This window comes from Lissotriton vulgaris, chromosome 7 (genome assembly GCF_964263255.1).
Source record: "Lissotriton vulgaris chromosome 7, aLisVul1.2, whole genome shotgun sequence".
Taxonomy (NCBI): Eukaryota; Metazoa; Chordata; class Amphibia; order Caudata; family Salamandridae; genus Lissotriton; species Lissotriton vulgaris.
In genome coordinates, this window is record NC_141695.1 from 390040083 (window position 1) to 390061372 (window position 21290).

General features: G+C 45.3%; 1 protein-coding gene across 2 annotated transcripts in view; it reads right to left on the minus strand.

Annotated features, from left to right (window-relative positions):
• Window positions 1-21290, minus strand: part of LOC147701719 (uncharacterized) — a 190670-nt gene that overhangs the window by 133754 nt on the left and 35626 nt on the right. The window contains exon 1 of one of the 2 annotated variants that reach the window (XM_086930351.1): window positions 11765-12070. The exons of the other annotated variant lie outside the window; for it this stretch is intronic. The gene's annotated coding sequence lies outside the window, so the exon portion shown is untranslated. Of the gene's footprint in view, window positions 1-11764; window positions 12071-21290 lie in introns of those variants that run through there. 2 annotated transcript variants of the gene reach the window in all.

Below are 21290 nucleotides of genomic sequence, written 5' to 3' on the forward strand. Positions count from 1 at the left end.
TGAGCGAAAGGAAAAGCCTAGTACAGAAACAATCAGACTTTCTACAGCAGGAAATGTTCACAGATAGCGAAAGGGAGAGAGCGGCAGACACACTGTTCATACCCCAAACAGGGGCAAGAAAAAAAGACATTCCATCACAGAAAGCGGAAGCACCCGATACGCTCACGAAACTTTTTTCCACACTTGAAAAAACGTACGAGCGAGAAATTCGCAAGTGGTGGGAGGCCACCAGCCTGCAAAAGTATTTGGAAGTTGGGCGAGTCCCAAGGGGACTAAGGATCCTTTTAGTCCCATCGTATGAAAAACCCAACAATGACCTACTGCGAGAGTGGTCAGAATTTATGAATGATGTTATGCAAGGGATGCTAAAACTGCTGGTAAAACACGCATGGAATGATAGGACAAAATTACAAGAAGAAATCAAGGGCATTGAAGAAAAGATTAACGGCGATAAAGACACAAAGAAGTGCGAGGAGCTGCGCGATTTAATGGAAAAAAGGCTGATTGATTATGAAAACACAATCAAATTGAGGAAACAATCCAAGTTCATCCGTGATGAAAAAGATTATGCAAATTGGAGAATTTTAACATTTGTTCGGAAATATGATGCTCCTAGGAAAACACTCCAACAAGAGAAATTAAAAAACAGAACTCCAGCCAGTACTGAGGAGTCGGAAATCTCTGAGGACGAATCGACTAGGGCCAAGAACACAGGAGAATCCAGAGGTGCAGAGGGTGGTGGCGACCACTCAGTAGCAAAAGCAGCTACCCCAGAGTCCGATTCTTTTTTCGAGGAATATGAGGTAATCAGAGGACTCAGACAGCGATCCGCTGCAACTACACACCAACCAAAAACCCCAAGAGGAAAACGAGGAGGGGCAGGCGGGGGCGCACAAGGAAGATCTACCCCGGTAGTGACGAGGAGCACCCGAGGGAAAAACTGGAAATGAATGCGACAATGCCGAAAGAAAATACTATAATAAATCTATCGGATAGAGAACTAACATCAAAGGAAGAAAAACTACTACAACTTGGGTTAACCTTCTGCCCAACTCCGGCATTTGACTACACGCAGACACGGAGAGATCTATTTAGATTTATCAGGAAAATGAAATTACAGAAGATACATACTCTGAACCCGAAATTGAATGATGGAACTAGAATGGAAGAGATTGATCCACTAGCAATGATAACTGGTAAAGATCTACAAGCGATTGCGGTGGCACAGACTATGATTGGAACAAGCCACTCGCAGGATTGGGATATACAACCCACACAAACATTGGAGGATTGTGGAATCACACAGCAGGGTTGTAAAAGTGGAATGATCATCAAATCCAAAATCAATCCGAGGACACCACATGATGGAATTGACACATTTCAAGAAATAGTCATTGAAGAACTGAAAGGCCTACAGGCGGAGAAATTCAACTGTAACAGGAAAAATCTGAATAAGGAAGAATGGGCTGTAATTCAAAATCTCAAAGAGGATGAGAACATTATCATTAAACCCAGCGATAAAGGGGGAAATATCCTCATCCTAAGACGCAGCCAATATGAAGATGAGGCATTTTTCCAAGTGAACAATAAAGAACATTATGTTGCGATAAAAAGGGAAAAATACACAGAGAGCATCAAGGCCTTCAATGACTTGATTGAAAAATGGAAGGACAAAGGAATCCTGGACTTCAAAGATTGGAATAACCTGAAATGTGAGTTCCCCCAAATTGCAATGTTCTATCACCTACCAAAGGTGCATAAGAGTAAAATATGGCCTCCTGGTAGACCTATTGTGTCTGCAAAAGATAGCCTATTGGAAAACACTTCGAGCTACATCGATAGCTTCATTGCCCCATTCGTCAAAGATCTCAGCTCGTATCTAAAAGATACGAAGGACTTTTTAAGGATTATACAGGATGTCAAATGGGAAGAGGACATGATCCTAATAACATTGGACATTGCCAGCTTATATACGTCTATTAGACACGAAGACGGTCTTTTGGCAATGAAAAGCTTCCTAGATAACAGACCGATCAAGTACCGAAGCCATAACACTATGTTGTTAGAACTAACAGACTTCTGTTTAAGAAATAACATCTTTTTGTTTTCAGGGAAATTGTACCTACAACTGCAGGGGACCGCAATGGGCACGTGCTTCGCCCCCAGCTACGCGAACCTCTTCGTGGGCTGGTGGGAGAAGCATGTGGCCTGGGTGGGGGACAATGACAGGTGGATGAACAATATCATCCTGTGGACCCGCTACATCGACGACTTGTTTTTGGTGTGGCGGGGGCCACAGAATGAGGCTGAGGAATATATTGCTGAATTAAACAGAAACAATTTGAACCTCAGTTTCACAAGCAATATTAGCAAAAGTGAGGTATTCTACTTGGACCTTCGGGTCTATGTGGAAAATGATACAATACAAACCGCAGTCTACAGACAACCAACCGCGGGCAATACTATATTGCACTCACGTAGCTATCATCCCCGTAGTGTCATAAATAACATCCCCCTGGGAGAGTTTTTGCGAATCAAACGCAACTACTCAACCACACAGGAGTTTGAAAAGGCAAAGGAACAGTCTAAAAGAAGATTCTCACAGAGAGGATATGGGAGAGGAATTTTGGATCGAGCAGAAGTGAGAAGTAATCTAGTGGAGAGAAAAGACCTGCTAACTGACAAACCCAGATCCCCAGATTCTAAGATTAGATTGATCACCGATTACTCGGAAAAGTCTCCAGAAGTTTTTAACATAATGCGGAAAAACTGGAAAATCTTAAAATCAGACTCTGTAATCGGAAAGTCCATATCTGATTATCCTCTCATTACATATAGAAAGGGAAATTCTTTTAAAGATCATCTAGTGAACAGTCACTATGAGAAGAAGAGAAAGAAGAAACCAACTGTTTCAGGCTTCTTTCCTTGCATGAAGTGCAAGGCCTGTAGAAACTCGAAAAAAGTCAAGGAATATCAGATTCCAGGCTAGAAAACGAAGAGTAAAATAACAAAACTGGTAAACTGTAACTCTGACTATACGGTTGACGAAGCAGACATTTATATGATACCAAATACATATGTTTTCAGGCCTATAGTCTTCTTTGAACTACGAAAGAAAGACACCAGCAGAAATCCACAGAGTGGTCGCACGCTCTACTCTGTGTGTCAGTCAGCTGCAACGTGCAGAGCGAACGCAAGGCTTCCGAGAAATGACATGCCAGCTTCCAGCTTTTAGCTTGCTATTGCCAAACCTCATATCTTTCAGTAAAAGATGTCGACATGACATGACCTGCCCTTGCTGGTCAAATACGTGCAGAACCCACGTACACTAGAAACGCCGATTTCACCTTTATGGAAAAACCCAATTCTGTTCTTGTAGATGACACGTGGGTAATGTAGGCACACTTTCGAGCCTTAAAAGGGTATCACACCATATGTGCACTTCACTGATTGGTCTAGCAGGTCATACCCTCATCCAGATTACGTATGCTATGATGCCCATCCTGTGGGGGCAAGTACCTATAAAATGTCTCTGCACTGTCATACCAATTGGGCACTCAGTGAGCTTTTGCTGAGGTCTCCGTGTGCACGTATCTTGCATTGTGATTACTTTCTAATTGGGTTCCCAATAAATCTTGCATACTCAAACATGCTGAGAGCGAATTGTTTATTGAACTGTTGTCATTGATCTTTTTATTCTTGCAGTTAATCATTGAGGCTTCAACATTTGGTGGAGAATGCTGCGGGCCCAATACAGCTGACTGGCCACACCGACGGAGCGGACACTGGGTCGGACCCGTTTGGCACCCTTCTGAGGGCGGGATTTGAGGTGATAACGTTCCGTTTGTTTATCTCTCCCCGGCCTGGTTGGTTGCTGGAGGGGGTCGGATCCTGTGGATGATCCGTGTGTGACCTCTCCGCTGTCTTTGGTCTTGTCCTGCTCCTTTTTTTCGCTCTCGGCACGCTTGTGTTGTGTTTCTGACTCTGCTGACTCTTCCCACTCTTGGCTCTCTATGTCTGACGAGGTGTGCCTGTGTCCTGGGGATATTTACAAGGCTTGTTCAGACTCCATGTCTTTCGTGGTTCCTTTTCTGATCACCTTCTTCATTCTGCTGTTTCTGGCTCTGATGGTTTACGTGTGTTTTTGTCACCGCACGACCCGGGAGGTAGCTCCCGTCTAGCTCTCTTTTCCTTTCCTCCAGCCCTCGGTGCTGTTCACCTTTCTGACGTTCTGTGCCACGGGCGTGTGTTCACCTCTGTCATTGCTGCCTGAAGTCCACTGCCGTCTCTCACATACATTTTTTTATCTTATAGGGTCTGACCTTGGTCCCCTGCGTTTCCTGGCTGGCTGGTGACGGCAAGCTTCTGCAGGATTCCTGGCCAGCAGTAACTCTTTGGTGACTTCGTGTCAGTGGGCCCTTGGCCAGCCATTGAGGGCGAAGGTCTGCAACCCCTACCCCGCCGCAGAGAGTCACCGGCAGCTGGAATGCGGGATACCATCGCCAGACCATTCCCAGCGGGTGCAGTGGACGTCGGTAGGCTCTAACAGACTGGACGAAGCCCGGTGAGTACACTTGGGAGGGGACTTTAACCCTCCGGTATTGGGTTGTAGCAGTTGGCCCCTCATTGTGAGCTGTGGCAGTTTGTGCTCCCCTGTGGGTGGTAGCAGGTAGCTCGCCGTTTTAGGACGTGGCAGTTTCGCTCCCCAGATCGGCACATAGTATTTGTGCCTGTTGAATATCGCGATACGAGTGGCCAGGTTGGCTACTAGATTTAGTTTATACTGTGTATCTGATAGATTGTGATTTTATTTGTTCTCATGAGCTCTGGCCTGGGTCCAGCACCATCACCAACGCGCAGCTGGCCTAATATTTTGGCATTTATGAGGAACGCCCCGGGCGCTCCTGGCTCTCTTGCTAACGCCAGTCGCCCTGCCTGGGTTCCGCCTCCACCCTCCCCCTGGAGACGTCCACCTAGGGGCCAGAGTGGTTCTAGGTTCGTGCCAAGGGGACATACTCGGCACGAGGAGGGGGGTGTGACGCCTAGTACAACAGTGTTTCTTTTCTCAATCATTATAGGTTTCATTGCATTTTTTTATTGTGTACTTGTGATGTGCTTGGCCTATGTAGTGGCCAAATATTGCTAGGAACGGCTGAGTATTTTGTTGGCTAGGTCCTAGGTTACCATTGCCGGCTTATCCATTTAAAACGTATATTAAGAACATTACTGAAGGAGATCTGGTAGAAAACATCCATCTCACACACCCAGTTACCAACGTTGCCAAATAAGTACTCCCGCCCACAATACCCCTGGCCTCTGCAAGGGACTGGCTGGAAAGACCGATTAAAGTGCACCTCCCTAAAAATAAAAAAAATTTGATGGTTTCTGATAAAAGTTCTAATATTCCCCTCACTTTCTTTGGGACTAAGCACAGCAGACCTACACACATTCTCTGCACAGAAGGGTTTTTCTACAGCGCTGCTGCGTAGGATCCCCGTATTTGTCCTAGATGTTTTTGTGATTGACTGAATAGAGTGAAACAATTCACCACTATCGCTACATTGTTGAATGCCAGCACCCTGTGGCACAGCCGCACACAGGGTCTGTTTTCCTATCTTACCTGCTTCTCAGGCCGTCAAGGCCCAAACAAACAAAATAGGATCTGGCTTCTTTCTCCCTTGTGAAAATGCTTCGGTGAATTGGCGTACATGACCTGTTGGGGTGATTGATGTATGGCTTTCTTGTTGCCCTCTTGCAAATACTGTACGGCTGAAATATAAGTGAAGTATTTGTCAACCTATTGTGTCACATGTTACTCTATTGACGTCCACCCCGCAACCCATTTGTCTGGTATACTTGAACAGTTATTTGTAAAGCGGTTAGGACTAGCTGCTACACACGACTCAACCATGGGAAACCTCAATAGTAAAAAGAATTTAAATACGACTCAGCCAGCCCCACCCAAAAACTCACCTGCATATAATGTAGCTATAAAAAAAGGCTTAAGCTCAATAATGTACACACATAAGTGGCATGATCTGACATCTAAAAATAAGGATCTCCAATTCCCATGCAATGGCACATATGACATGGCCAAACTATCATACTTACGCCAAATGTTAAATATAAAAGGAAGGAAAATTAGAACTTTAGAATGGGAGGCGTACCATAATTGGGACTCCGTGTTAAGCGATATGCGTTCAACAAGCGCAGTAAAATCTAAAGTCCACAGCGAACTTATGGAAATTAAAAAAAATATATTACAGGCAAAATTGGAGGGGAGATGGAGAAAAGAGCAATTAGATACAATAGGCGCATTTCCATGTGTACAAGTTAAAGAAGAAGAGGCAGAAGACCAAGTCTTAGAAGATATTCTTTTGGGATGCCTGGGCAGTGAGTCACTGCAGCAGGTACCTGAGCCAGAACACACTGAGCTAGCTCCCGGGGAACGAGACGCAGCCATAACCTTTGTACGCAGAGCATTGAAAGATAAGGTTGCGAAACCAGAATTGGAAGCTATCCAAGACCTGGCTACGCTGAAATTGATGAGAAAGATAGCTGTCAAAGCCGCTTCAGATTACAACGAGAAGAAAAATAGCGTTCTCAAACAATGTATTAAAAAACAGATTAAAATACCTAAGCTAATAGACAGTCCGTGGCAGCAATTGTTTGAGGATGGATCACAGGATGACTCACTCAGCAAACAACAATGGCATTCGCTAATATGGGATGCATTTACATATGTCCATCACACAGAACACGACATTTCCACACTAGAGCAGTGTTTGACAGAAACAGAGCCAGCTCCAGAGAACAAAAGAAGAGGCAGTTTTGGGGGAACGGTGGGAGGGGCTTCAGCATCAAATCCAAATTCACCAAAACTGATGTTAAAAAGTGATTCTTTAAAGTGTCAGGCGCTACTACAGCAGCTTGTTGAGGGCTCACTAACTGTGGACTCTTTTATAAAAACACAGCATAGGAGATATTTAGAGAAGACACTGTCCTTAGCACGCGCAGAGTTAATGAACAAAGCACCCCAGGCCCACTCAGCATATGCAAAGCAAGTTGACGCCCAGACGACCACAGGTAGTCGTGCCAAACTTCCAGAAAAATATGATTGGGAAGTAGGGAAGTTCGGATTCACGGACCCAGATTTAGTAACATGGGAGGAGTCTAAGTTGCAGGACACGCTTGAATATGCTATAGATAAATTGCAGCAATGGAAGCAGCTAATTCACACATGTGCAGTAATTGACGTAGCCCACTCCCTGGCCCACTCCATCGCCGCGGCCAACACAACAGGCAACTCTACAACAACAGAGGCCCCATCACTTATTATGCCCCTACGAGAGATACCACCACCACCTGGCAGCGCGCCAAACGATGTAGCATATGTTTATGTCCCATGGTCAAGGCAAGACATTAGCGCCTTCAGCAGAGACTTCCCCCGTTTACGCGAGGAGCCCAGGAGATGGTACGAAGAGCTTAGCAGAATGACATCATTAGGAGGTTTACTGTGGCGCGACCTCGACACGCTCTTTAACATTATCATCCCAAAAGATCTGTGGGAGGATTGTAAAAGAGCGATTGAGTGGCCAGAGGCTGAACCAAAGCGGGGGAACGGAGGGACACCAGGCCCAGAGGTAGATGAGTTATACAAAAAAGTAGTGGGACATTTGAAGGAGAGGGTGCCGGAAGATAGGGTTGATTGGAGCAAAATTACAAGCACCAAACAGGAAAAGGATGAAAGTGTGAATGCATACTTTGATCGCCTCCTGCAAGTATATAGGCAGAACAGTGGATTGAAAGACCCCATGGGAGATGCAATGCCAGCTCTGGTAACTACATTTGTACAAGGCCTCGCACCACCCATCAGGACACACCTTCAGACTTCTTTCGTCTGTTGGCAGCAGGAGAAAATAGAAAAAGTGCTGTCAGCGGCGAAATATTGCGCAGATTTCCAGGCTAGCGCTCAGGCAATGGAGACAGAAAAACTGAAGAAAGAAAAAGTCAGGTTAATGGTGGCACAGGAACGGTTCTATAGCAATAACAGAGGCAGGGAAAGGAGCAGGGGGGGGGGCGAGGCGTAGGAAGACAGCAGACCGGTAGGACACCTTCCTTACCCCGCAGATCAACCTCCCTGCCACCCCAAGGAACAGCATGCTTCTATTGCAAGGATCCTAATCATTGGAAAGCAGATTGTCCAATATTAAAGAAAAGAGGTGAGGACAGTAGGTACAAACAGAACAGCGGGCAACAGGGCAGACACCAGCACGCCAACTACACTCAGCACACAGAGTACAGAGACAACACGCCACATGAAAATGAGTCCCAGCAGCAATGGGCAGGAGGGGAAGGATGGACCCCAGTAACGAATGACTGGCCCCCACCCCCACCCCCACCACCATTCTAGGGATGCCTGAAAGTGGGAAACTGCGTGATAATAACAGCACCAGCAATATTAGTAGATCAATCCGGACCATATGTAGAGGGAGAGGTATTGGGCAGGGTTGTTCCATTTCTAATTGACACAGGGGCTCAAAGATCAATGCTGAAGGCACTAACAACGCCTGAAGCTCCACTTTCTAGGACTACGATAACCGCAGTAGGCATGACTGGCCAACCGATTACAGAATACCTTACTGAGCCACTACAGTTTGTAGTAGGCACGATAACAGTGCACCACCAATTCATCCTTAGCAGGTTCTGCCCCGTGAATTTGCTGGGGAGAGATCTGTTATGCAAATTACAATGCACCATACACTGCTCACCAACAGGGGTCTTTTTAGAGAGCAAGGCAAATGGTTTAATGGTACAAGCATTCATGACATGCCCCGACCTCCAAATACCGCCAGAATTACGACATTGTGTGCCGCCAGAGGTCTGGGCAACAAGTGCCAATGACGTAGGGCGGGTATTGAACTACCCACCGGTACAGATAAAACTGAAGCCAGGGGCAGTTCTCCCAAGAGTGCCACAATACAAAATCTCAAAAGAAGGGGAGGAGGGCATCGCACCAGTGATACAAGACCTCCTGAAGCAAGGAATTTTAAGGGAGATTCAATACAGTCAATGTAACACCCCGATACTTCCTGTGAAAAAAGGATCCAAGGGCCCGAACGGGGCCCCTGTCTATCGATTTACTCAGGACCTCCGAGAATTGAACAAAATAGTCTTACCATCTTTCCCAGTGGTCCCAAACCCAGCGACAATATTATCTAATATACCTGTGTGGGCTAAGACTTTCACTGTGATGGATCTTAGCTCCGCCTTCTTCACAATCCCCTTGCACCCTGATAGCCAACACTTCTTCGCCTTCTGCTTCCGACAAAAAAGATTTTGTTGGACACGGCTCGTTCAGGGCTATACAGAGTCACCATCCATTTTCACACATGCCCTAAAAACAGATTTAGACTCCCTGGTACTGAAGGAGGGATCCACACTTATCCAGTACATTGACGATTTGCTATTGGCCTCACCTTCAAAGGAGGCTTGTGTGAAGGACACCATCGCTGTCCTATGCCACTTAGCATTAAAGGGATATAAAGTCTCCCCAAAGAAGTTACAGTTTTGCCTCACCTCTGTGAAATACTTAGGCCACGAGTTAACAGAAGGAACAAGGAAGCTGTTGCCAGACAGAATCTCGACAATAACACATTTTCCCAGACCCCGCACTCAGAAGGAAGTTAGAGCTTTCTTAGGAGTTGCAGGATACTGTCGCCATTGGATACCAAACTTCTCTCTCATTGCAAAACCTCTGCAGGCACTGACACACAAAGGCATACCTGACACTGTACCCTGGTCACAAGAATGCGAGGCAGCCTTCAATGCGCTAAAAAGGGAATTAAAAGGAGCACCAGCATTAGGCATACCAGACTATGGGAAAAACTTTCATTTGTTTTGCCACGAGAGGGGGGGGTGCTCGACGGGGGTCTTGGCTCAGAAACATGGAGCTTTCTACCGCCCCGTGGCATACTATTCTGCCACTCTAGACCCAGTGGCTGCAGGGCTCCCACCGTGTCTGAAAGCAGTAGCTGCTGCAGCACTCGCCGTGGAACAATCAGACAACTTAGTGCTAGGACACACACTAGTGCTGCACGTGCCCCACGCCGTGGACACACTTCTGACATCCACTAAGACACAGCACCTCACAAATGCACGCCTCACCAGGTATGAGTTGGTACTCCTGACACCACACATTATCATCAAGAGGTGCACCACTTTGAACCCTGCATGCTTGTTACCCACGCAGCATGAGCTGGAAGACTTTGACTCAGATGATTCCTTCCATGATTGCGCATTGGCAATAGACAGGCACACTAAGATACGACCGGACCTTAAAGACACACCGCTCCCAGATGCTCAAGGGGATCTATTTGTAGATGGGTCATGTTTAAGGGATGACACAGGAGTACTACAAGCATCCTATGCAGTGGGCACAGCAACTAAATTGTTGGAAGGAGGGAGACTGACAGCAGCAAAAAGTGCACAAGCAGCTGAACTTGTGGCACTCACCAGAGCATGTGCATGGGCTAAAGGGAAGAAAGTAAATATATACACAGATAGTCAGTACGCATTTGGGGTGGTCCACGATTTTGGCCAGTTATGGTCAATGAGGGGGTTCCTTACATCAGCAGGCCAGCAAATACAGCATGCACAATTGATTTGTGACCTCCTCCAAGCACTGCTATTACCTTGCAAGGTGGCCATAATAAAATGTGCCGCCCACACTTCATCAAAAGACCCCATCTCCAGAGGCAATGCCTTCATTGACCAAGAAGCAAAGAGGATAGCGCTTACAGGTTGCGAGCAAGCTATGGTACAACTAGTAGGCAACAAGACAGACACGGAAGAGGATAAGGGTTCACTGCATTTTGATCCAATACGTATTCAGAGGGAGGCAGCTGACAGTGAAAGAGAGGAGTGGAACCAACAGGGATGCAAACAAACTGAAGAGGGGCTATGGGTAGGACCTAATGGCAGGATATGCTTGCCTTCAACCATGCTCCCTTCAATGAGTAGATTGTTCCATGGACCCTCACACGTGGGGCGGGATGGCATGGTCAGGTTATTCTCCCAGTGTTGGTACAACACGAAATTCCGCCAGACAGCAGAGAGGCTGTGCAAGCAGTGTGCTGTCTGTGCGCAGTACAACACTGGAAAAGGTATCCCAACTGCGCCTGGCCACTTTCCACCCCCCCATGGACCATTTGAAAGCCTTCAGCTTGATTTTATAGACATGCCCCCCACCCAGTCATATAGGTTCGTTTTGGTAATTGTTTGCATGTTTAGCAAATGGGTAGAGGCCTATCCCACCAAAAATTGTGACGCCCAGAGTGTGGCAAAGTGTCTACTTAAAGAGCTACTACCCAGATTTGGGGTACCTTCCGTCCTGGCATCCGACAATGGTCCTGCATTCATTTCCAATGTCATAAAAGGGCTTTGCAAGGGATTGGCAATAAAGCAAAGGCTACACTGCGCCTATCACCCGCCGGCGGCAGGGGCTGTCGAGCGCAGAAATGGAATTTTGAAAAGTAAAATTGCAAAGATCTGTGCGTCAACTGACCTTTCATGGGTAGACGCGTTGCCTCTCGCACTTTTAGCAATGAGATGTACGCCAGACAGAATAACAAAGTTAAGCCCCCATGAGATCATATTCGGCCGCCCCATGAAAATACCAGGGCATATGTCAACAGCCCCCCTGTCAGTAATGGACGACTTATTGCTATGTTACTGTAAAGAGTTAACACATGTCTTACGTTACCTCCACTGCCAGGTGCTGACGTCCCTTCCAGATGCAGTGACACCGCCACCCCATGATCTAAAGGCTGGTGATTGGGTTTGGATCAAAGCCCACACACGGAGAAACTGCTTGCAGCCGAGGTGGAAGGGGCCAAGGCAGGTCATCCTCACGACGGCCACAGCTGTGAAGTGTGAAGGCGTAGCGTCGTGGATTCATGCCTCACACACAAAGAAAGTAACGGGCGGAGAAAAGACGCAACCGGTTCAGGTGGCAGCCACCGGGCCCAGCCAGGGATACAACCTTCGCTCCCACAGCAAACAGAAACATGACCAAGGGAGTTAATGATCAACGGGCTGCTGGCTAAATGCAATGCTCCTGACAAATAGACTTCGATCTGTGTCAATACAAGCCTGCGGACAACGGTCCAGGATACAATTAACTATTTTATGTCCAGGAAAAAACATAACTGCAACTCTGACCCTCCTGGTACCGAGGCCTCTATTGCTCAGTGAGCTGATACATTTGATTTTCAATGATATTTCCTTTCCAGCGAGCCAAGAGCAAATTCCTGAGCAAGAGTTAACAGACCTACGTTTTGACATTCTCAATAGTTCTATTTTTGCGATACAGAGTTCTGGTTCTAGCATTATTCAAAACCTTGAACACCATCCATTGTGCCGCTTTTGCAACAGAGATCACTGGTCATAGACCTGTTCGAGACATTGAAAACTGAGAGAAGAGCAGTGGGTAAATGCTTGACTCTAAGGGCAAGCCAGCATAGCGCCAAGTGGACCAACTTAGGGCCTATTCACAAGAAGATTGCATAGCATAGGAAAGGGAGAGATTTGTACAGAGTCATGCAGTCCACTGAGAGACATACATGTAATTGGAGAGCAGTGATTCTTGCAATATTGTTACCAATTCCAGCGGTGATGGTGACGGCAATTATAATAACATATTCTAATGAGCTTGAAATACCACACCTAAATGGAAGGGTGGGGGATGGTAGTGATGGAACTGAGCCAACAAAAATGCCAAGAGACTATGAACAAAATATAACAATGAACATTACTGGTGTGGGGGTGGATATGAATAAAGGGGACAAAGAAGGATTGTGGGATACCTACGAAGGGAACCAATATGTGGAAATGTTGAAACTGTATGTGACAATTTTGAATATATCTGACTGCTATGTTTGCACACACCTGCCCACAGACACCACACATAGTTTAAAGTACAACGTCCTGCCATTATCCAAATATGTAGGCTGTGTCCTCTTGCGAGACATGTTCCAAAGTCAACACGGCATGTCTGCGTCAGTATCCATAGGCACACCCTCTTCTGAAATACTGACTGTTGATCCCCGCGGCAGCAAGGGCTATAGCTATAGCAGGAAGACAACAGACCCCCCTCACAGACCTAAGAGGATCCCTTGTATGAATATGCAGCCAACCAAAGGAGACTTAGAGATGCTAAAGGGATTTGACAGGGCGTCCAGAAACAAGGAATGGAATGGCAGAGCAGGTTGGGATGACATAGAAACAGGCCACTTGAAAATACCAAGGTTCAGGGTAGGGGAAGTCCCAGCCCCCTCCTGCATCCTCAAGGAAGAAGTAGTAACACCCAAGAGAGTGCCGGTTCTTCCAAAGGGGGCTACCAGAACATGCACCCTTTCAGAACTGCTGTCCAAAGACAATTGGAAGGAGTGCATCTCATTTGGATGTACCTTCGAGGAGGTCGCTCAAGGAGAACAGGGCCTATTTGATTGCGAGGACAGGATAAACAGGATAAAAGGCATACCACCCATAAAGACAGTTCCCCAGATTTACATGGGAATGAGCAGCTGTAACCACACAACCAGACTAACTCGAGTTAGGAGTCGTGACGAGCCGTCACCAGGTCTGGTAGGTTACAAAGGCCTTTTCTTTGTTTGTGGTCCATGGGCATACTTCTACCTGCCCCCAGGATGGTATGGAAGTTGCTACTTAGCCTCCATCATCCCAAAAATGACCCACTTCACAAAATTAGTGCCAGCAGAAAAACCAAAGATGACACTGGCGAGAGCCAAGAGAACGCCCGCTTGGGTAGACCACGTGTTAACAGGTGTTGGGGCAATGGTTCCAATACTAGGCAATATCTATACTTCAGAACGGATACACCAGTTGTCCAGGATGATTGAAGATCTAGCGGACTCTACCACTGACGCCTTAGGGAACATAACAGAAGAGCTCACCTCCATGAGGGCTGTCGTAATTCAGAACCGGATTGCTCTCGATATGATTCTGGCAAAGGAGGGAGGAGTCTGTTCCGTCCTCCATGAGGCATCTTCCCAAGCATCTCCCCTGGCTCCGAGCCAATGCTGTGTATTCATTCCGGACAACAGTGGGAATATAATAAAAGCTATTAAAAAAATTAAAGATATAAGAGATGAAGCCCACGGGATACACACAGGTAGTCTATGGGAAGAGGTGATTAAGTGGTTCACCGGCTGGGGATCATGGATACTTGAGGCAGTTATAATAGTGATAGCAGCTATTTTGACACTGTGCCTCCTGATAAGAATATGCCCATCTTGTTGTACAGCAATTTTTAGGTCCTGCGCTAACTGCATATTCAGGAAAGGTGGTTCACAACACCACACTCACAAGGATGAGGATGAGGATGAGGAACAGGAGATGATAAAGATGAATGACTTCTGATTAACATATGATTTAGTATCAGATTTGGGGATGACGAAGCAGACATTTATATGATACCAAATACATATGTTTTCAGGCCTATAGGCTTCTTTGAACTACGAAAGAAAGACACCAGCAGAAATCCACAGAGTGGTCGCACGCTCTACTCTGTGTGTCAGTCAGCTGCAACGTGCAGAGCGAACGCAAGGCTTCCGAGAAATGACATGCCAGCTTCCAGCTTTTAGCTTGCTATTGCCAAACCTCATATCTTTCAGTAAAAGATGTCGACATGACATGACCTGCCCTTGCTGGTCAAATACGTGCAGAACCCACGTACACTAGAAACGCCGATTTCACCTTTATGGAAAAACCCAATTCTGTTCTTGTAGATGACACGTGGGTAATGTAGGCACACTTTCGAGCCTTAAAAGGGTATCACACCATATGTGCACTTCACTGATTGGTCTAGCAGGTCATACCCTCATCCAGATTACGTATGCTATGATGCCCATCCTGTGGGGGCAAGTACCTATAAAATGTCTCTGCACTGTCATACCAATTGGGCACTCAGTGAGCTTTTGCTGAGGTCTCCGTGTGCACGTATCTTGCATTGTGATTACTTTCTAATTGGGTTCCCAATAAATCTTGCATACTCAAACATGCTGAGAGCGAATTGTTTATTGAACTGTTGTCATTGATCTTTTTATTCTTGCAGTTAATCATTGAGGCTTCAACACGGTTTACTGCTTGATATGTCCCTGTGGGAAGAAAGATGTAGGGAGTTCAGTAAAACCCACCAAACTAAGGGTCCTCGAACACATGAGGGCAATTGCCTCAAAGGATCCAAGCTACCCAGTAGCTCGTCATTTCGAGCAGGCACATAACAGTAACAGTAATCTTTTGACCTATTTCATTCTGGATCAACTAGTCAGGACAGAGAGAGGGGGTAACTGGGTGAAAAAACTGAGAACCTTAGAATCAAGATTCATCATCCAGTTACAGACTAAGACCCCGGGAGGGATGAATAATGAGGAAGAGATGTGGACTCACATCTAAAGAATTTCATCCAGCCCCAACTTTGTTTTCTTAGAAACCTGGAAAAATAGACCAATATATAGTTTTCTAAAAATCAGTGATGCCTGTCACACTACCCTATATCTTTTAAAAGATCTTTTTTGTTCATGGTAAATCACAATGACAATTCCAAAATAATGTCTGTTTGAATGTATAATTGAATAATGATATGCCCATTCAGGGCTTGATTGTACTTCATTTCTAGAATTGTGGTTTGTCTTTCAATGTGCCATGAAACTGTGAACCTCTCGTGATGGCTCATTGAGGAACCATAATGAACATCACGATTTAAAGGCACTACTAACATAGGCGACACAAAATGTAAATATGCAGCATAAGGTGCCGCAAACTGTTAAAAATTTAATTTTTAGACATAATTACGTTGTGATACACACTCAATTCATATTTTGACAAACATGATGGTATCTAATGTATTGCGAATGACAAATTGTTATCACCGTATTAGTCGTTCCAAGATGGCCGCCGCAAAAGTAATGATGGAATTACAAGTTACGTGCCTTCTTTTATGTTTATGTTTATTTTGTTGGAAACACGTGACATATGGTCACCATGGTTTTATTCAAATAATGGTAGAAACAAACGTCAGTTTACACTGACGAAGGCGGCAACGCCGAAACGCGTTTGTAAACTGATCTATCTGCAGAAAGGTTCTGTGAATAAAATACCTGGCGAACCTACGCTACACTGGCTTTGAGTGCTCTTATTTGAAAAATCCCGAGGATTGGGGGATTTCTGCGTTGTTATATATATATATCTATATATATGGTAGAACTCTTCAGCTTCGCAAATCCCTTTCCCATAGGGCACAAAGAGCACGGACCACGAAAGTGCAATTCCTTCAATTTTATTCGTTTAAAATTTAATCCATAGTACAACTGGATGGAGCAGCCATAACGCGTTTCATCCCAGGCGTGGGACTTGATCACATATATATATATATATATATACACAATGCACCCCTGTGCTTTCAGGAGGGATCACCACGGCACCCCCAGACCATCCAGCCTTTGTTTGCTCCCGAAGACCTCACAGCCTCCCTCCAAATTAATTAAAAAGGTCCGACGAGTTTCGGGGCAGAAACGCCCTTCCTCAGGGACATATTCACAGAGGCAGACTCAGCTCACCTTGAAGATTTAAATGCAATTTATTTAAATCGGTCCGCCCTAAGTGGGTGTGGCTCACGAGGTTCTGTTGCCAGGATTGCTGGTAACTGTAGTCCTAAGGTAAGTTCATTGTAATCCTTAAGTAGGTTGTGTGCCTCTGTGCTTTCTATAGTATCCTTCATTCATTCCTTTAGTAGGAAGTTGGGGGCAGGCTCCGAGGTTGTTATATTATTGTGGGATGTCGCGCTGGCATGCAAAGATCGGAATCCTCGCCTCAGTACTCTTCGGGTGCAGCATTACTGAACACCCGTCGAGGCGGGTCTCCTCCTACGGTTAAGGCCAACCGTTTGCATATGAAATAAACAATGCGCCACCGAGCTTTAAGGAGGGATCACCACGGCACCCCAGACCATCCAGCCTTTGTTTGCGCAGGGGCGCATTGTTTATTTCATATATATATATATATATATATATATATATATATATATTCTGGGCCCCCGCCCGCCCTGACGTTGAGGCTGCTTCAGGGCCCCGCCCGCCCAACGTTAAGGCTGCTTCAGGGCCCCTGAGCAGTGGGAGTCTTTCTTACCTGCTCCTGAGTTCCCCGCTCTTCCGCTCCTCGCCAGTCGTCACCCCACCTGCCCCGACGTTAAGGCTGCTTCAGGTCCCCGCCCGCCCTGAAGTTAAGCCTGCTTCAGGGCCCCTGAGCAGTGGGAGTCTTTCTTACCTGCTCCTGAGTTCCCCGCTCTGCCGCTCCTCACCGGTCGTCACTGCTCCTCCCGCTTGTCCGCCAGTCCTCTCCGCTCCTCCCCGCGCTCACATCCCCCGCTCTTCCTCCTGCTCCTGTACGCCGTTCCTCCCCGCGCTCGTGATGTCAGCATGCACGTCGCGGCCGGCGCTTCTTCCTAGGGACTACTTTTTTTTATATTAATTTTTTAAAGAATGTTTTATTTTTTTATTTTTTAATATAGCCTATGTCCATCTGCTTGCCCTGACGTTTTCAAAGATGTTTTGGGTGTTTGGATTGGTGGTGTAGTTTTGGAGTTTACCTGGCTCAAAGGACACACTTCTCTCTTTATAATAGTAGTATAGATATATATATATATTCTCACACACTTACATACACACATACATACACATATATATTTTTGTCTTATTAATAATTATAATTATTAATAACTTTGACACCCAAATCTCAACGTAACTTTCAAAAATAATGTGCTACTTTTTGACTAGTTGGGGCATGGAAAGTTTTGAGTGATCAGTCAATCAGGTACTGAGAAAAAGGGGGTCCCAAAAAACATTTACCCCATTCAATTTTCTATAGGAACTTCAGACACAGCAACAGCCAAAAACGGTAAACAGATTTAATAATAAAAAATAATAATAAAAATTTGGCTGAAAGCTAGATTTTGGTCCAGAAAGAGTGCTTTTCGTGATTTGGTGTTATCTGTTCAGTAGTTTTGGAAAAATGAAGGTTCAAAATCTTTTTATATATCACTCCATAGAGGATCCGTGGAGCTGACAGATCTCAAGATAAGATCTGATTGGCTGCCACCACATCAACCAGGAAGTGGTGGTGGCCATCTTAGGACTCGAGACCCAGTCCAGAGTCTTAAAAAAAGCAAAGGAGCAGAGTATGTTTTGGGGTGGGGGCTGCATGCTCCCTAAGCCTCCAAGAAGTCTTGGGGACCCCATACCCCAGGGTTGACAGCTTATTGAAGGGGATGGGGGATGCACAGCTCCCCTGCCAAAGTCTAAAAAGGCTGTGGGGCATGTAATTATATCAAGGGATTCCTGAGTCAATTAGGCCCCGGGGACCCCAATCCCCTGGGCCGAATGTAACAAAAGGGGAGGCAAGCCGCACGGCCCCTCCATAGGCTTTAATGGTTTTGGGAACACATCTCCCAGAGCCGGCTCACTTACTCTTGATGAAGCACGATTAATCAGTAAATATGTAATGTATTATGATATTTTTAAAGACACGAAAAGGTGAAGGTGCACTTTTGCACATGATAGACACAGTGACATATGAAACTGAGACAAGTGAAGTAGAAGCACTTTAAAAGCGTGCTTTAAAATGCGAGGTGAAGAAAATATACATACAAAGTAATACTAATACATATAAAGGAGTTGCACTAATGGATTTATGAACATGTTGTTTATTAGGATTTATTGATGAAAATAAAATGCTATTTGTAAAGTGGCCTGGTGTTTCTAATACCTTCTGCTAGCACGCACCACTTAGAAAAGTCAGTGCAAAAATGTGTAGAAACTATGTACGATTCTGATATTTCGCATAATACTAGAGATTCTATAGTGTATCAAAAGTGAAAAACATTAACCATTGCCATGTAAAAATGTCTGGTGACAGTTATACATTTTCCATACTTGAATTGATTTTATTACATTATATTTGATATTGATTTACAGTTTATTTAATCAAAAATGTGAAATGCCAAATTAAAGGCTTTTTTCAAAGTGTTTTGTCTCTAATGCTGACCTTCCCCCCGACCAAATACAATGGTCCTTTTGCAACTTGTGAAATGCTAGTTATTTTCATGTAGTTTAGAACATGTGTAACTTTCCACATTCCTACATGTTTCTTAAATGTTCATAGTGAATTATTCCTGTGGGAACAGGATTTCAGCTATTTCAATAGATAGTTACTTTGTATTTCTTTTTCACCGATGTTAGGCCTGTGTGGACTTTCGAATCTCTTGTTTGTCATGACTAGCATGGGAAAGCATCCTACTGTTGCAAGTCTCCTAGGTGATATTATGTGAATCTAAGCATATGACAGTCTTTCAATGTTGATGTATTGCTACATCACTGGGACCTTCCTAGAGACTTTATAAAAGAAGAAGCCACAAAGGAGGGGTGGTGCCATACTTTTTCTTTTCCCCTTGTGACCGGAGGCTATGCTGATCGATTTTTGAGGATTACTATGAACTATCCTTTTACTTGTGGACTGCTTTGCTGAGGCTACAGTCGGTAGCTGATGGACTGAAATCTTTGCCAAACCATTTGATTTGCATTTTTCTTTATTCCTTTTGTTCTATTCTAATGGGCTCGCCCTTAATGGACTTGAAATGCAAACCCTTTCCCCTTCTCTTTAGAATTTGAGCTGTTACACAAACAAACTATCATTCTGCCTTTAATGGTAGTGGGAATTTGTAACTCTGTAAACTGAATTTTATAATAACCACCCGATAAAGCCTTGCCTAAATGTTTGGCACTTTAATGCAAGCTATGATACTCTCAACTCAAATTCTTCAAGATTGCTATGCATTTTGAATCTTTAATACACTAACCTCATTAATGTAATACCTGTCTGAGTCTATTATTGAGTCTTGTTGGTACTTCCAATTAAACTGTGCTATTTTATTAATGACAAATGCACTGTAGGGAGAATGAACAAGCTGTGTCAGAACATCAAGTATTACTTTTTTTTCTGTATTGTTGAGCTTTTGGTCTGCATAATTCTTGGCCAACTTAACCTCTTTAGGAGGTTGGGTCTTCCTGTTGCTATTTATTATTTCTACAGCATGATCTTAAAGGTGGTGTACCTAAATCTTTTCTCAAATTTGTGAGTTAGAAGACAATTCATCGCCTTTATTGGAGAGCGACCATGGTGTTTTGGCCACCTTAATTTCCACCCCTCCTGTTGGCGAGGAAGGATTCATGAGAGGATTATTGCCTATGCGGTAAATGGAAATTCTGCAGATTGTCAAATCGTAAAAGGCCCAGTATGGAGAGTAAGAATATAATAAAATGTTACCAACCTTGTGCTGCAACACTGTTGTGAGCCCACCTGCAGGACACATTTCCCTGCCCGCATTACCATGGGCATGGAAACGTGTGTGCTCCAGTCTGCTGAGAGCACTTTCAAATCTCCAGCCATATGGGAGTAAACAAGTTTATTTCTAGCCAGTGGGAGGCTTAAAAATGCTTCCGCTAGCTGGCATCAGACTTTTTTCTCCATTTCCCTGCTCGCAGTGATGCAGGCAGGGAAAAAGAAGCCATGTTGCTCCCGTCCGGAGGAAGCAAGCATAGATAGTTGCTCCCTTCGAGCAGGAGCAAGGCCCCCAAACATTTAGGCCGGCGTGTGCCGGAATGGGCACGGCACACTTACCTACAATTAATGCGGGCCCAAGGCATGGGGTCCCCAGGGCCAGAACAGGATGGAGGCAGAGGGGTTGCCGGGGCCCCAACCCCCTTTAAAAAGGTGCAGCTTGGGGGTTATGGGGTTCGCAGGGCCTAATTAGGTTGAGGGATGGGGGCCGCCCGCCCTCTCCCTTTATTAATCACCCCTGGGGAAGGGGGTCCCTAGAGCCCAATAAGGTTCAGGGAGGAAGCCGCATAACCCCACTACCCCCTTTTTAATATTTGGCCATGGGATTCAGGACCCCGGAGTGCAAGAAGGCTTGGGGAGTGGGGCTGCACACCCCTCCCTCTTTTAAGTGGCTTTGGCAATGGGGGATTAAGTCCTATAATTCACACCCATGTCAAGCAAAGCTAATAACCTCATATTAGATCACTCTACTCTACCCCATCTACCACACTCCCCTCACTCCAATCTATCAAATTCCACACAAATGTACTCCACTCCAGTACAATCTAACCCAATCCACCCCAATCCACCCCACAATCCACAGCTCCACCCCAAAC